The sequence below is a fragment of the Molossus molossus genome, unplaced genomic scaffold (genome assembly GCF_014108415.1).
Source record: "Molossus molossus isolate mMolMol1 unplaced genomic scaffold, mMolMol1.p scaffold_m16_p_17, whole genome shotgun sequence".
Taxonomy (NCBI): Eukaryota; Metazoa; Chordata; class Mammalia; order Chiroptera; family Molossidae; genus Molossus; species Molossus molossus.
Window position 1 is genome coordinate 52,910,619 of NW_023425352.1, and position 15,299 is coordinate 52,925,917.

The 15,299-nt window shown below is 50.3% G+C and overlaps 1 protein-coding gene across 5 annotated transcripts in view; it reads left to right on the plus strand.

The window, feature by feature from the left end:
• The window catches only part of CHST3 (carbohydrate sulfotransferase 3), a 38,666-nt gene that overhangs the window by 17,746 nt on the left and 5,621 nt on the right, over positions 1–15,299 (plus strand). Inside the window, exon 2 of one of the 5 annotated variants that reach the window (XR_004960050.1) lies at positions 7,001–7,271. The exons of 3 other annotated variants lie outside the window; for them this stretch is intronic. The gene's annotated coding sequence lies outside the window, so the exon portion shown is untranslated. Of the gene's footprint in view, positions 1–6,782; positions 6,935–7,000; positions 7,272–15,299 lie in introns of those variants that run through there. One more of the 5 variants, XM_036265868.1, reaches the window with a different exon arrangement.

Below are 15,299 nucleotides of genomic sequence, written 5' to 3' on the forward strand. Positions count from 1 at the left end.
TGTGCTTCCCCTTTTTTATATCTTCCTTTATTTCTTTTTTCTATGACCTGTAGTTTTCTGCGAATAGGTCCTTTATTTCTTTGGTTAAGTTTATTCCTAGGTATCTTAATTGTTTTGCCACAATGGTACATGGGATTGTTTTCTTAGTTTCTCTTTCTGTGAGTTCATCATTGGTGTATAAGAATGCCATTGAGTTCTTGACGTTAATTTTGTATCCTGCTACTTTGCCAAATTCATTTATTAAGTCTAGTAAATTTTTGATGGAGTCTGTGGGGTTTTCTGTGTATAGTATCATGTCATCTGTGGAATAATGACAGTTTCACTTCCTCCTTTCCAATTTGGATCCCTTTTATTTTTTCTTTCTGTCTGATTGCTGTGGCTAAGACTTCCAGTACTATGTTAAATAAGAGTGGTGAAAGTGGGCATCCCTGTCTTGTTCCTGTTCTTAAGGGAAATGCTTTTAATTTGCCCATTGAGTGTGATGTTGGCTGTAGGTCTTTCATATATGGCCTTTATTATGTCGAGATATGATTTCTCTATTCCCACATTGCTGAGCGTTTTCATTAGAAATGGATGCTGGATTTTGTCGAAGGCTTTTTTGGTATCTATTGATATGATCATGTGGTTTTTATTCTTCATATTATTTATGTGGTGTATTACATTTATTGATTTACGAATATTGTACCAGCCTTGCATCCCTGGGATGAATCCCACTTCATCATGGTGAATAATTTTTTTGGTGTGTTGCTGGATCCGATTTGCTAGTATTTTGTTCAGGATTTTGGCATCTATGTTCATCAGGGATATTGGCCCGTAGTTTTCTTTCTTTGTAGTGTCTTTTTCTGGTTTTGGAATTAGAATTATGCTGGCCTCATAAAATGAGTTTGGAAGTCTTCCTTCTTCGTGAATTTTTTGAAATGGTTTGAGGAGAATGGGTGTTAGTTCTTTTTTGAATGTTCGGTAAAACTCCCCCGTGAAGCCATCTGGGCCTGGGCTTTTGTTTGCTGGGAGAGTCTTGATTACATCTTCAATTTCCTTAGTTGTTATTGGTCTGTTCAAGTTTTCTCTCTCTTCCCAGTCCAGTTTTGGGAGACTATGTGTTTCTAGAAATTTGTCCATTTCGCTTAGATTGTCAAATTTGTTGCCATATAATTGTTCATAGTAGTTGTTAAAGATATTTTGTATTTCTGTGGTGTTAGTTGTTACTTCTCCTCTTTCATTTCTGATTTTGTGCATTTGGGTTCTCTCTCTTTGTTTCTTGGTGAGTCTAGCTAAGGGTCCATCAATCTTTTTTATCTTTTAAAAAAACCAACTCTTTGTTTCATTGATCCTTTGAATTGTTTTTTAGGACTCTATGTCATTTATTTCTGCTCTGATCCTTATTATTCCCTTCCTTCTACTTGCTCTGGGGTTTTCTTTCTGTTTGCTTTCTAGTTCTTTAAGTTGTAAGGTGAGATAGTCTATTAGAAATTTTTCTTGTTTCTTGAGGTAGGCCTGTAGTGCTATGAACTTCCCTCTCAGAACTGCTTTCGCTGCATCCCAATGATTTTGTGTTGTTGTGTGTTCATTTTCATTGGTTTCCAGGAAGTTTTTAATTTCTTCCTAGATCTCCATGGTAACCTATTCATTGTTCAATAACATGCTATTTAGCCTCCATGTTTTCAAATGTCTTTGTGTGTTCTTGGTGCAATTGATTTCTAGTTTCATGCCATTGTGATCTGAGAATATGCTTGATATGATTTCAGTCTTCTTGAACTTGTAGAGATTTAGTTTGTGTCCTAACATGTGGTCTATCTTTGAGAATGTCCCATGTGCACTTGAGAAGAATGTGAATTCTGCAGTTTTGGGGAGTAATTCTCTGTAGATATCTATGAAATCCCTTTGCTCTAGTGCATCATTTAGTGTCTGTGTTTCCTTGTTAATTTTTTGACTAGAACATCTATCCAGTGATGTCAGCAGGGTATTGCAGTCCCCTGCTATGATTGTATTGCTGCTGATTTTTCCTTTGAAGTCCTCCAAAAGGTTTTTAATATATGTTGTTGCTCCTATATTTGGTGCATATGTGTTTACCAAGGTTATATCTTCCTGTTGGATAGATCCTTTCAATATTATGTAGTGACCTTCTTTGTCTTTAGTTAAAGCCTTCGTTTTGAGATCTATTTTATCGATATGAGTATTGCTACCCCAGCTTTTTTTTCCTTTCTGTTTGCTTGAAAAAAATTTTTTTCCATCCCTTCACTTTCAACCTATGTGAGTCTTTTGTTGTGAAGTGGGTCTCTTGTCAACAATATATATGTGAGTCATGCTTTCTTTTTTTTTTTTTTTTATCCTCACTCGAGGACATTTTTCCATTTTTTTGTGCAGATAGAGCGGGAGGGAGAGAGCGGAAGAGAGAGAGAGAGAAACATTAATGTGAAGGGACACATCGAGTGGCTGCCACCCGCACGACCAACCAGGGCCAGGGACAAACTGCAACTGAGGTATGTGCCCTTAGCGGGAACCGAACCCGGGTCTCTCTGTACCGCAGGCCAACGCTCCAACCGCTGAGCCAAACCGGCCAGGGCAAGTCATGCTTTCTTATCCAGTCAGCTACTCTGTGTCTTTTTATAGGAGCATTCAAACCATTCACATTTAAGGTGATAATTGATATGTACTTATTTATTGCCATTTTTGTTTAGTGTGGTCTATTTTTCTTCCTATTTCTTCTACTAATTACAGCAGTCCTTTTAGCATATCTTGCAGTGCTTGTTTGGTGTGAATATATTCCCTTGGTCTTTTTCTGTCTGAAAAGCTCTTTATTTGACCTTCTGTTTTGAATGATAGCCTTGCTGGATAGAGTAGTCTTGGATTCAGATCCTTGTTCTTCATGATCTTGATTACTTCATGCCACTCCCTTCTGGCCTGTAGTGTTTCTTGTGAGAAGTCAGCTGAGAGCCTTATGGAGTTTCTTTGTAGGTAACCTGTTGCTTATCTCTTGCTGCTTTTAGGATTCTCTCTGTCTTTAATTTTTGGCAGTTTGATTACTATGTGTCTTGGTTTGGGCCTGTTTGGGTTCTTCTTACTTGGGGCTCTCTGTGCTTCTTGAACTTGAATGCCTTCTTCCTTCACCAAGTTAGGAATGTTTTCTGTCACTATTTCTTCAAATATATTCTCTAACCCTTGCCCATTTTCTTCTTCTTCGGGGACTCCTACGCTGTGAATGTTATTACGTTTCCAGTTGTCCCACAGTTCTCTTAAGCTGTCTTCCTGTTTTTTAATTTTGTTTTGTTTTGTTTTCTGATTGGTTGATTTTTTTCTACCCTGTCTTCTAATTCACTGATCTGGACCTCAGCTTCCTCTACTCTGCTGTTTAGCCCTTCCAGTGTGTTCTTTATTTCTACTATGTCATTCTTCATTTCCACTTGGTTGGCTTCTTTCTTTCTTTTTTTATCCTCATCCGAGGACATTTTTTTTTTCATTTTTGGTTTAGATAGAGTGGGAGGGAGAGGGAGGAAGAAAGAGAGAGAGAGAAACATCAATGTGAAAGGGACACATCGAGTGACTGCCACCTGCACGACCCATCAGGGCCGGGGACAAACTGCAACCGAGGTACGCACCCTTAGTGGGAACCGAACCCGGGTCTCTCTGTACCGCAGGCCAACACTCTAACCACTGAGCCAAACTGGCCAGGGCACTCGTGGTTGGTTTTCAATGTTTCTATATCTTTACTCATGGTGCTGATGTCCTTACTCATGCTGTTGAGCTTCCTCAAGATCATGGCTCTGAACTCTACCTCTGATAGTTGCTTAGCCGCATTTCATTTATCTCATCTTCGATAGAGTGTTCTTGTTCTTTCCTTTGGGATTTGTTTCTTTGTTTCACCATTTTGGTTATCTCAGTGGGTTTTGCAGCCTGCCAAATTTTACCTGTGGGTGTTGATGATCTGCTGTTTGTGGCTCCCTCTATTGCGTTTGGATGAGCCTGTGTGGGCCCACGTTAAATGCCACTGTCAAGTCTTACTTTCCTGGGTAGATTTGCAAACCAAGGAAAGGTTCAGTTATCCTCTAGCTTTTTCCTGGTGGCTAGTAGTCTCAGTTACTCAGTGCCTTGGAATGTAGCCCTGATGTTCCATATAAGAAGATTTCCAGAGGGTGGGATAGATGCTGGCTGTTAATGAGCCTCAATTTGCTATTTTTTGCCTCACCTGGGAAAGGCTGAATCTCTTGGGGTGGGGGAGCTGCTGCTTTTCCCCACAGCTCGGGGAACGAGCACACTGGCCACCGTCCTTTATGGCCGCAACCCAGCAAAAACTCTGAGTGCCCTCCAAATCCACAGAGTTCCAGCCCAGTCTGTCCTCCCTCTACCATAGCCTCCAGGTGAGTGGCTGTGGCCATTTTAGCGCTCTGTCCCGGCTGTTTGTGCCATGGAGCGGGTTTGGTCATTCCCCGAGGGTGCTGCTCACAGCTAAAACTGCTGCTGTCTGTGGGCTCCAGCCGCCACCCTCTCGCACCTGCACAGATTCTACCAGTGTCCCTGGTTATATGGTCCTGTCCTGCTTTTCTGTTACTTTTTTTCTGAGGATTTGTCTTTATTAATTCCCGTTTGGTCCTGGGAGATCATCTGTGTATCTTCTATTCACTCCGCCTCCATTTTCACATCCTCTACGCCTATCTTGTGCACAGCTGGGTTGCACAGGCCTTTCTGGTGCCCCCGCACCCTGCAAGTCCCATGGGTAACTGGATGGCACAGTCCCTTTGGGGACCAGGCTCTATGCCTATGTTATGGGCTGCTGGGTCGCACGGGCCTCTCTGGTGCTTCAGCAGCTGGCAGGTCCCGCGGGTAACTAGATTGCACAGTCCCTGCTGGGTGGCACCGGCCTCTCTGGTGCTTTAGCACCCCACAGGTCCCATGGGTAACTGGATCACACAGTCCCTGCTGGGTCGCACAGGCCTCTCTGGCGCCCCCGCACCCTGCAGGTCCTGTGGTTAACTAGATTGCACAGTCCCTGCTGGGTCGCACAGGCCTCTCTGGCGCCCCCGCACCCCGCAGGTCCCGTGGTTAACTAGATTGCACAGTCCCTACTGGGTTGCACAGGCCTCTTTGGTGCCCCTGCACCCTACAGTTCCTGTGGGCGGGCAGCTAGATCGCACCAGTCTCTCTGGGGCTCGGGATTCCCACTGCGCTTGTGAGCTACTGGACCACACAGGCCTCTGTGGAGCCCCAGGTCCCACCACTGGTGGCTGGGGAGTGCTGCTGCCCCGTGGGGCTCAACTCATACTCAGCTTTTGCTGTATTTTGGGGGGATGGGTCTCAGCTGCTAGTCCGTGCTTCTGTTGCCTGGGGATGGATGTCTGCTCCCCAGCCTCTGTTGCTGGAGGTATATCTGGACTCTGATTGGGCTGCTACTATGGGGGACGGTGCTGGGCTCCGGGCTGTCTGCGGCTTCTGCAACCGGCACCTTGGGAGCTCCACTACTGTGCAGGGGTCTGTGTTGGCACAGAGTGTCCACTGATCCGATGGTGCCAGGTGTGCTGGTGGGCTCAGGTTGCTGGGCCCTAGCTGCTCCCACGGCCTCCTCCCAGGGAAGACCTGGGATCTTCCAAAATGGTGGGACCTCCCTGCAGTGCAGGGAGAAGCGCCCTGAAGGGCCGCTCACCGCGGTAGCCGGCTGCTCCGTCCACAGCACAGGGACCTCTGCTCCGCGGCTCTGCACTGCTCGGGTCTGGTCGTCTACCTTCGCGTCCACTCACACTCTCTCACATACTCACCCTCCCTCTCTCACACACTCACCCTCCCTCCGGTCGCCAGCATCTTTTGTAGCTCTCCCTGTTTTCACTTTTTAGAAGCTCCACCTTAGTTTTTCAAACCCTTCCCCTCTTTCTTCTTATCTGAGAGCTGCAGGATTTCCGTAAGCACCCGAAGCTGGCTTTGCCCCTCAGGGAGTGCCCCGAGCAGTTCAGAGACAACCCAGATGTACAGGCCTCGCCGGTGCGTGTTGCAGTCAGCATGGTGCCCGGAGCACCCCACTGCTGGCCGGCCTGCTGAGTCTCCCTGGGATCTCTGGGTTGCTTGGGCTCCGAGCCCTGCGGGGTCTCACGTGGACTCTGCCTGCTCCCAGCTCCTCTCTGCCTGGAGCTCCTGCCAGGTCTTCAGCTGATGGGGGTCAGATATCACGTCATTCCCCCCAGAGCCCTGTCCCCCCTTCTTTCCCCTCCTGTGAGGATGTGACTTCCTCCTTGAGTTGTTTCTTCATTCAGCTTCCCCTCAGAAAGCCCCCAGCCTGTCTACGCAAGGGGATGGACCCCAGGAGGGCCACCAGTCCATAACTGTACAAAAGGCAACCCGGAGTTTCAGTTTGGATTTAACCAGATGGCTCTCCTGCCCCCAGAAGGCCATTCTGCTCAGTCTCATCACCCACCTCTAGCTCCATTTTCCAAAGATCTCTTTAGACCCTGCCTACTGCCCTGGGAGCTAGCTTTTTCTCTTTTTAGTTAAACGTTTTAAAATTTAAGATAATTGTAGACAGAAATAATAGAGAAAGATCCCATGAGCCCATTACCCAGCTTCCCCTGATGGTAACATCTTACAAAACTCTAGTCCAGCCCTGGCCGATTTGGCTCAGTGGTTACAGTGTCAGCCTGCGGTCCAGAGAGACCCGGGTTCGGTCCCCGCTAAGGGCACGTACCTCGGTTGCGGTTTGTCTCTGGCCCGGTTGGGGTCATGTGGGTGGCAGCTACTCAATGTGTCTCCCTCATACATTGATGTTTCTCTCTCTCTCTCTCTCCCTCCCACTCTATCTGAAGATTGATGCAAAAATGACCTCAGGTGGGGATAAAAAATAAAAAGAATTGAGTCAAATTGTAGGACTTGCTTGCTGTTACGGGGAAATCCACACGTCTGGTGACCAGGAATAGTGTTCTACATAAAAGTCAAGAAGACACAAGGAAGAAACACGGTGGGGGACTACTGGGTTTTCCTTACACAGAACGGGTAAAAAGCTGTTTTTCCCTCTACGCCACAGTACAGCGGAGCAGGTTTGAAATGGACCACCAAACACGGGCCCAGAAACTCCCCCGAGCACTTACATCCCGAGTAAAACAAGGAACACAGACCTATTCGAGGCATCCGTCCCTGGCCCGCAGGAGTCGGCAGCCCCCTGCAGTGTGGCAGCTGAGCTGGGCGGCAGGCGGGGCTCTGCTCTCCACGAGGCCTGGGGGAGCTGGGGGCTCCGAGGTATGGCTCTCAACCTTGCCCAGTCTAGGTCAGCGTCCCCTGGGAAGCGCTGAACGCTCGTGCCCCAAACATCCCCAGAACAATTCAGTCCTGATCTCTGGGGTAGGACCCAGGCCCCTGTGAGTTCTGAAACTCCCCAGGTGATTTTCATGTGCTGTCAGGGTCAAACACAGCACCCGGCGGACCCAGCCACGGAGACGTCACCTGGCAGTCCCCGCGCTCTTGTCCTCTGGCTGTCTGCCCGCCTTTTCAGGAACAGCACCCCAGGCAGCCACTTCCAGTTGCTCAGCCTCGGCCCGCGTGAAACTGATGTGCTGTCCCGGCGGGAAGCCTGAAGCTGTTTGGCAGTGGCCACGTCCAGGTGTCTCTAGGCCCCGGGAAATAAGTTTGACCTCAGACTTGTTCTCATCACAGTGCTGCAGGCAGCCAATACCAATCTGTTGGCTTGGGCTCATGGATGAAAGCACTTGCTGTCCTCAGCTTGATGGCATTTTTGGTTCAAGGTGCTGCCCACCTGGTACACTCGCCATCTTTGTCGAGCGTCCTTTTGCTTGTGCTGGGTTAAGTTCTTCACAAAGTTTCTTAGACAGCTTGTCATTAAAGTAAATTTTAAGCACTAACTGTGTACAGTAAGTCCTCACTTAATGTCATCAATAGGTTTCTGCAACTTTAAGCAAAATGACGTCATGAAACCAATTTCACCGTAGGCTGATATATAAACGCGAGTTAAGTTCCTACGGCATATTTCTGGTCACAAAAACATCACCAAACTTCTAAATAAAAACCCAAAACACTTGTGATACTAAACTTTGAAATGAATGTGAGCTATGAACACATTTAAGAAAGATTCATAAAAACAAATAATTATTTTCCAACCTGCTTATTCCATTCCGGGGTCGCGGGTAGCTGAGCCTGTCCTGGGGCTCAGGGCACAAGGTCAGCCTTCACCCCGGACAGGAAACCCTTCCATGGCAGGGTGCATTCGCACACACACACGCGCACACACACACACAGACAATTGAGACGTGCCAATCACCCCACGTGCACATCTTTGGGATGTGGGAGGAAACTGGGGAACCACAGGACACCCAGGCGGACATGGGGAGAACCTACAGACTCCACACAGACGGTGGCCCCAGCTGGGAATCGGTTTTTTTTCTTAGCGTTATAATGAAACAACGTTGAACAAAATGACATTATTCAAGGACCTGCTGTATAGGGCAATGGATTGGACCAGAACTCCATACACTCCTTTTATTCCAGTTTATTTTATAACTACTTCCTTTTATTTGGAAAAGATAATAAATAAAAGTAATAACAAATTCAAATAACACAAGGGGTATAAATGAAATGCGGGTTCCCATTCCCACCCCTATTTCTCAGCTCCCTCAACCTCTCCTCTCAGTTCCTTGCTTCTCTGTCTAGAGGAACTTGCAGTGTGCCCAGCTGTCCTGCGTGGCCACCCGATATGCGCAGGGGGCAGTACCACTCTTGCCCCTGCTTGTATCACTCATATCTTGAACAGTGTTGCACATCAGCCCGTACAGAGCTACCTCTTTCTTTTCCATCATTACAGAGTATTGCACTGATAAATGTCTGTCATTTACCTAAATGGCGGTTTGGTTTCGGGGTTGTTTTTTTTGTTGTTGTTTTTGGTTTTGTTTTTGCCTATTCCTCAACATTAAGGTCATTTTCAGCCTTTTGCAATTATAAACTGTTTGCTATCATGTGTGTCCTTATAACTGTGCAAGTGTATCCACAAGATTAATTCCTAGACATTCTAGAGTTTCCACAGGGTCAGAGTGTGCATGTTTAAAATTCCGATGGTCTTGCCACATTGACCTTCAAAACGCACACTCCTATGAGCATTATGGGAGAAGCCTATGCGCTAGGACAGAGCAGGCTGTGCTGCAGTAGCAAGTGACCCCCACCCCTCAGAGGCTCAGCACGACGAAGGCTTGGCTTTCACCTGCGGCACATCTGGTGCAGGTTGGGTGGCTCTCCAAACAGCAGCTCGGGATCTGGGCTGCTTCCAGAGTGTGCTGAGCCGTTGGCACATGTGGCCTCCAGCGTTGCCGCAGCAAGAGAAGGGAGGGCCGGGAGTGTGTGGGGTCATTGTGAAGACCAGGACCTGAAGCGCCTTACGTCACTTTATCCTACACCCCACTCATCAGAACCGGGCCAGATGGCCTCCGCCTCACTGCACGGGAGGCTGGGGAAGGTGGAGGGCACGTGGGCACCTGAGGAGCACCAGGTTGCTTCCCCAAACGTCACCCACACAGTATTTTATAGAAGTTTGTTCTTCCATCTACTATGTGGGAAAACGGCCCCAGGCGTCGTTCCGGTCTGTCCTCATGCGCTTTCTTTAGGCGACTGGCCTCCATCTCTTTCTGTTCTACACCCAGAGCGGACTGTGTTCACACTCAAGGCACGCTCCCGTGGACTTGCCCACATTTTCCAAAAACCAAAAAAACACTTTGTGGGGAAGCCCGAAGACTTTTTAATTTTGGCTCCTATTCATAAAAACATATAAAGGAATGTGAGTAATAATATAAAATTAGCCACGTGGAGATCCGTGCCAGCTGTGGACTGGCGGCGGTTCTGTGCAATTTCCGAGGCTCTCCGAACCCACCTCCCCGCGTTCGCGAAAGCGCGGCCGAGCGAGGGGAAGGGGGCGTTGCAGGAACCCTGCGTCACCCACAGCTGCTCTTTTCAAAAAGCGATGTGTCTTTGGCATATTTTGATGAGTTAACTGTTCTTAGCAACCTCATCGTTAATTGTAATTGTGGTATCGGCTAAATGACAGGCTCGGAGGACGGATTTACAAGACACGTGCTTGAATGGAGGGTTTATGTGCGAGGACTTGGGATTTGGGCTGGCATTGCTGAGTGAGGCCAGACAGTGGAGTGCCAAACTAAGGGGTGCTGAGGAATTCTGTCTGGTGGCCGCTAAGGATCCTATAAAGTTGGAAGGGCAAATTGGTTTTATCTCACATCCCAGCTCTAATGGATTGGCACTCCATCAAGAAGGCTTATGAGGCTACATCTAGTCTCAGCTGAAGAGGATGACGATTGATGAGTGATGTCTGCTGTAGGCAGGACTGCTGAGTGGTGGAAGGTGCGCCAGCATTAGCCATCCCCGGGCTAAAGGTCCTGGAGTGGGCTAAGCCCTGAGAGCCAGGGTGGTAAGGTTGGGCAGGGCCATCACTACCCTGGGAGACGGGAGAACCGCCGGCAGTTTGAGTTTTGTGACCAGGCAGTGGCGCGCCATGGCCATGCGCTCCCCTCTCTGAGCCTGAATTCCTACAGATAAAAAATGAGGAAGGGTGGATAAGAAAATTCCCAAGCCCTGTCCAGTCCTGACATTCTGCAGTTTTAGGGAGAGAGCCATGATTTTCATGATGGGTGGGGTGGTGCACGGGACAGATTTCTCTTGGACCTTTCGGAAGGACGTGGCCTCTCAGACTTGTACAGTTGAAGACAAGAACCTAAAGTTGGGAAGCCCCGCTGCTTTGTGTTAGGCTGCTGGCCCGAGCCTCTGACATGATTCTGTTGTGGGGGCAAAACCCACTGGCATTCAGCTTGTCCTGACGTCTCCAGCCTGAAGCCTCGTTGCCTGCCCTTCGCAACAGTCAGAGGAGAGAAGGCTGCACTGCAAGGGTCCACTGTCCCACAGGGCTCCCTTCGCTCCTGTGGCCGCTCTTGTCCACGTGCTCAGCCCTTCCTGACCATGCAGCGCCCTGTGGAAGGTGTGAGCAGCTCTGGCCTGCAGGGAAGCTGGGCGGAGAGCAACCTTGAGGGTTCTGCCTATGGTGTTTCTGGGTCTCTCTTTGGCTGCCCTGCTGCCTCTGGGCTACAGGTGGTTACAGTGCCTGGGATGGGGAAAGTCACCGAGTTTTTCTCCAGATGAGGCCAGGAGTCCAGAATGAGGTGCCCAGAGCCAAATGCCATCCATAAATGAGTGAGTGGTGGCCTGAGGGACATTTCTAGCTGGTGGTCAGGTCAGGTTATCACTGCTTCTTCGCTTGTATATTTGTAGGGGACTGAGACCCCGATTCCAGCACTCACCACCAGGGCACAAGCCACAGTGCTGTATCGGTAAGGACGGGTCGAGTGGTTCCACTAGCATTTCACTAGCAACTTCTCATCGAATTCCTCGTGACCACTGAGTTTGCAATAGATGCTGTAAATGTCCCCATTTGCAGAAGAGGAGACCACTCAGGTTTAAGTTCCTTTCCCAAGGTCACAGGGCCTCAAAGACAATAAGTAAAAGCAAGGAAGTCGGGGTACCCACAGCTGCAGAGAGAATCGCCGTGAACTTGTTCAGACTTTTCCAGAGTGTTTGTCTCTGTCTATACATGTTTCTGTGTACACACACACTCTCTTTTTTACAAAATGGTTTCCTGCTTTAGCTACTGGCGTGTCCTTTCTCGGTGCAGCATCAGGATGTGGACATCTTTCTGTGCACTAAGTGAACTTCAGGCCAACATTCTTTACTGATGGCGTCTTCTATGTGTCCAGGACAGCACTGGTGCTGGGGAAGAGAAGACCAGCCTACAGGAAACCACAGCTAACTCCTCAAGACAGTGTATGAATCCATTCATTCAGTTCACAGGTATTACTGAGCCCTGCCAGGTGCCAGCGCTCTGCCAGCTGCTGTGCCAGGCACTGTGGGTAGCGGTGAATCAGACCACTGTCCAAGGGAAGAGCCAGGGACCCTCCTGGACTCCTCTGTTCCCCTACTTCCTGCTGCCCACAGGCATCACCATTTATTTATTTATACTGTGGAAAATACACATACTATAAAATTTATTATTATAACCATTTTTTTAGTTTATTAAATTATTTTTGTTACAGATGCCCCCCCCTTCTAATCATGTTTAAGTGCACAGCTCAGTGGCATTGAGCACATTCACATTGTTATGCAGCTGTCATCACCATCTTGCCAGACTGACACTCTGTCCCCATTAAACACTAAGTCCCCATCCCCTCCCCCAATCCCAGGCCAGCACCCTCTGTTTTCTGACTCTTAGGGTGCTCTCCTCAGGGCATATACATGTTGTGCACGTCATAGGCGTGGCGTCAGCTTCCTGAATGTCTCGTGTGTCTATCCTCCCTCCTCGCCCCCCCGCCACCACCTCTCTCCGGGACCACTGCAGAAAGAACTAACTGGTCCCCCAGCCTCAAGTCCTGCCCTCGCCCAGTGCGTTTTCCACACCACTTCCAAAGTGATCTTACATTTCTCTTTTTAAGTTTCAGATTTGATTTTAAACGAAAGTGGTGCATGTGCATAGTCATCAACAATTCACACAACATGAAAGGGCAAAACTGAAAAGCATCACCGCTCACTACTGCATTTTTGTAGCTGTGCAGCGTTTTTAACCCCCAGGCACTGCACCTAGTCGGCCAGTCCCGTCTGGTGGACTCTCGGGTTGCTTCTGACATGTTGGATTTCCAGGTCCGGGTGCACCTCCTTGGCATGAGTCTTGGCCCATGTCCAGGCCAGCTGCAAAGGAGCCAGCAGACTCCTCACTGGGCTCCCGGGCAGCATGCTTATGGGGGTCCCGGACATCAGCCTCCGCTGCAGCTCCTGATCAGCCAAATGCAGCGTAGCCCAGAGCAGTGGGTCAGTTCCAAGCTGGCCCAGGGCCCGGTTCGGCGTCAAAGCATGGGAAGTGCCTTCGCTGCCTGGGAGGCCTGGGACTGTCCTCCGGGCCCTGTATTTCGTGCAGCTGGCGGCTCTGGGGCTTGCACAGGATATGCTGCTCACACAGCTGAGCTGGCCCTGATGAAGTGACTGTGTCCAGTGGGGGTGAAGAGTGTGCTCCCCCATGTCTCACATGGTCACAGGACGGGAAGCTGGGGTCTTTCCCAGGCAGGGCTGCTCCTTGAGTCTGCAGCAGCCCCACCCCCACCAGGCTGTTCTCAGCCGCATGGTCCACCTCAGAGCTCTGGCCCACAACTCCTCACACGTTCTTGGGTGTCCACTGCCACTCAGGTGACAAATACCTTCACTTATAGCTGCTTCTGTTCTGTCCTGGCTGAGGTTGGACAGGTGCCCATAGAAGGTTGTAGGTGGGTTTGTTCTGGAAGAGGAAGCTGGAGCCCTGGGTGTGAGGGGGCTTGGGGAGGAATGATAGCCGAGCTGCACGGGGAGCTTGGCCAGGCATTCACTCACTTCCTCCTCCTTTCATTCCTTCTCTTCCTCCTACACTCACTGGTTCATCCAGTAGCCTCTGGGCGTTTATACAACTGTGACACACTGAGTTCCAGATATCGGGGGCCTTGGTCCCTTCCAAGCCATCTCTGGATGTGGCTCTGTGAAACAGGACCTGGCCTGACAGGCCACTGGACGGACCTCTGTATTCCCAAAGCAAAGAGCGTCTACAACAGAGGCCAGCCCAGAACCTGAGCTCCCGCTCCCTGTCCTGCCTGTCCCCACTCACCAGGACATTCAGAGACAACTCAGAAACCCTTCCAGGCTCTGCCGTCCCAGGTGCCGGGCAACATGGCAGCCTCCCTCCCAGCCCCCCAGGACTGCAGCCCGTGGGTTGGTTCAGAGTTTTCTCCCCGTGGGCTTCACTGTTGCCACCGCTGCCCACGGAGCCTCTCCCTTCGTAGCTCTGGCCCTCCCGAGCCCCTCTCCTGTGGGGGCTCCTCCTCCTGCCTGGCGGAAAGGCTGTGAGCGAGCGGGGCCTGCAGCAGCCGAGGCCCCAGCCCTGCAGTGCTCTTGGCCCTGAACACAGAGGGGAGGGGAGTTTTGCAGCTGATGCAATGCCTGGCGTGGCTTCTCCCTTATCAGAGCTCCACACAGCCGACTCTGGGACCCCACCTTCCCCAGGAGGGGCCAGGGTGGGCTGCAGTCCATTTAGGGCCTCAGTGGAAGGCCCAGGGAAGCCAAGGGCCTGGCTGGGAGGCATCTGAGTAGAAAACTGGTGTCTAGTGAGGGCCCCTTGCCAGGGGAGGGGGGATGGTCATCGAGAGGTTGGTGGTCAGGGAAGGATTCCACACAGGGGGCATCTGGGTTGAGCACTGGGTGTAAGTGGGCTGAGGGCAGCTGTCCCACCACCACTCTGCATCCAGGCAGAACTGGGCTGGCACTTCCCCTGACCTTTACCACTGGCCCAGGCGCCCTGGAAATGTGCCTTCTGCTGGCATCCCAGCAGGGGGCGCCGCCGTTTCCTTTGGCTGTCACATCACTGCTGGTGCTGTGGGGAGGAAAGGGATTGAGTACTCCCCTGGGAGGCGGCACCCAACAAGAGAAGGAAGAAATTTCTCATTCTTCCCGTGAGCTGAACGAGGGAGCAGATCTGGCGTGTGCACCGCTGGTTTGGGACGGAGGTCGTATGAAGGTCTGTCCTGTGTCGCAGGTGTCACAGGCCCCCTTTTAGCAGAGTGCTTCCTGCGGGGCAGGTCCTGCCTGGAGCTTTGCCACGTGACCCCATCCTGGCCCTGTCCTCCTCACTCATGACTCTGTGACCTCCGGGCTCCTGTGACCCTCTCCTACCTCCTAGGTCTGGAGACACATTCCGCCCGGACCTCGAACCTCCCTCATCTCTGCCCACCCGCCCCCGCCACCTGCCCTGGGCAGGCCAGAGGAGCCAACAGCCTGCCTGGCCTTTCACGTCAGAGCGTTTTCACTCTTGCTTCTTCCTTTTAGGGCAGTGCCGGAGAGTTCTCGGGAACCTGTGCTCTTCGGAGGGTCAGGCTGGCAACTCAAATAGAAACAGGGCCTGGAAGGGACGGGAGGAGAGGTTCAGGCGCTTTGTCATCACGGCGACCAAACTTCTAAATCTTATCCAAGATGTTGGACTCAGAGGAGAGGAGACAGAGAAGGCAGCTCCCCTGTCCCCCCCCACACCTTTTCTTCCCTCTCTAGTATTCATTGAACCCTTACCACGCACCAGATACTGTCCCTCCTGGCAACTGATGCAGTAGGTACTGCCCTTTTCATGCTGCAGGTGAAGAAACTGAGGCCCAGATTGGTTAAGTCGCTTATACAGGGTTATACAGCATGGTAGACACACAGGGAGGACTGGAACCCAGGACTTATGGTTTCAGTTCCTTCTGCTTCCCTCACACCATCAG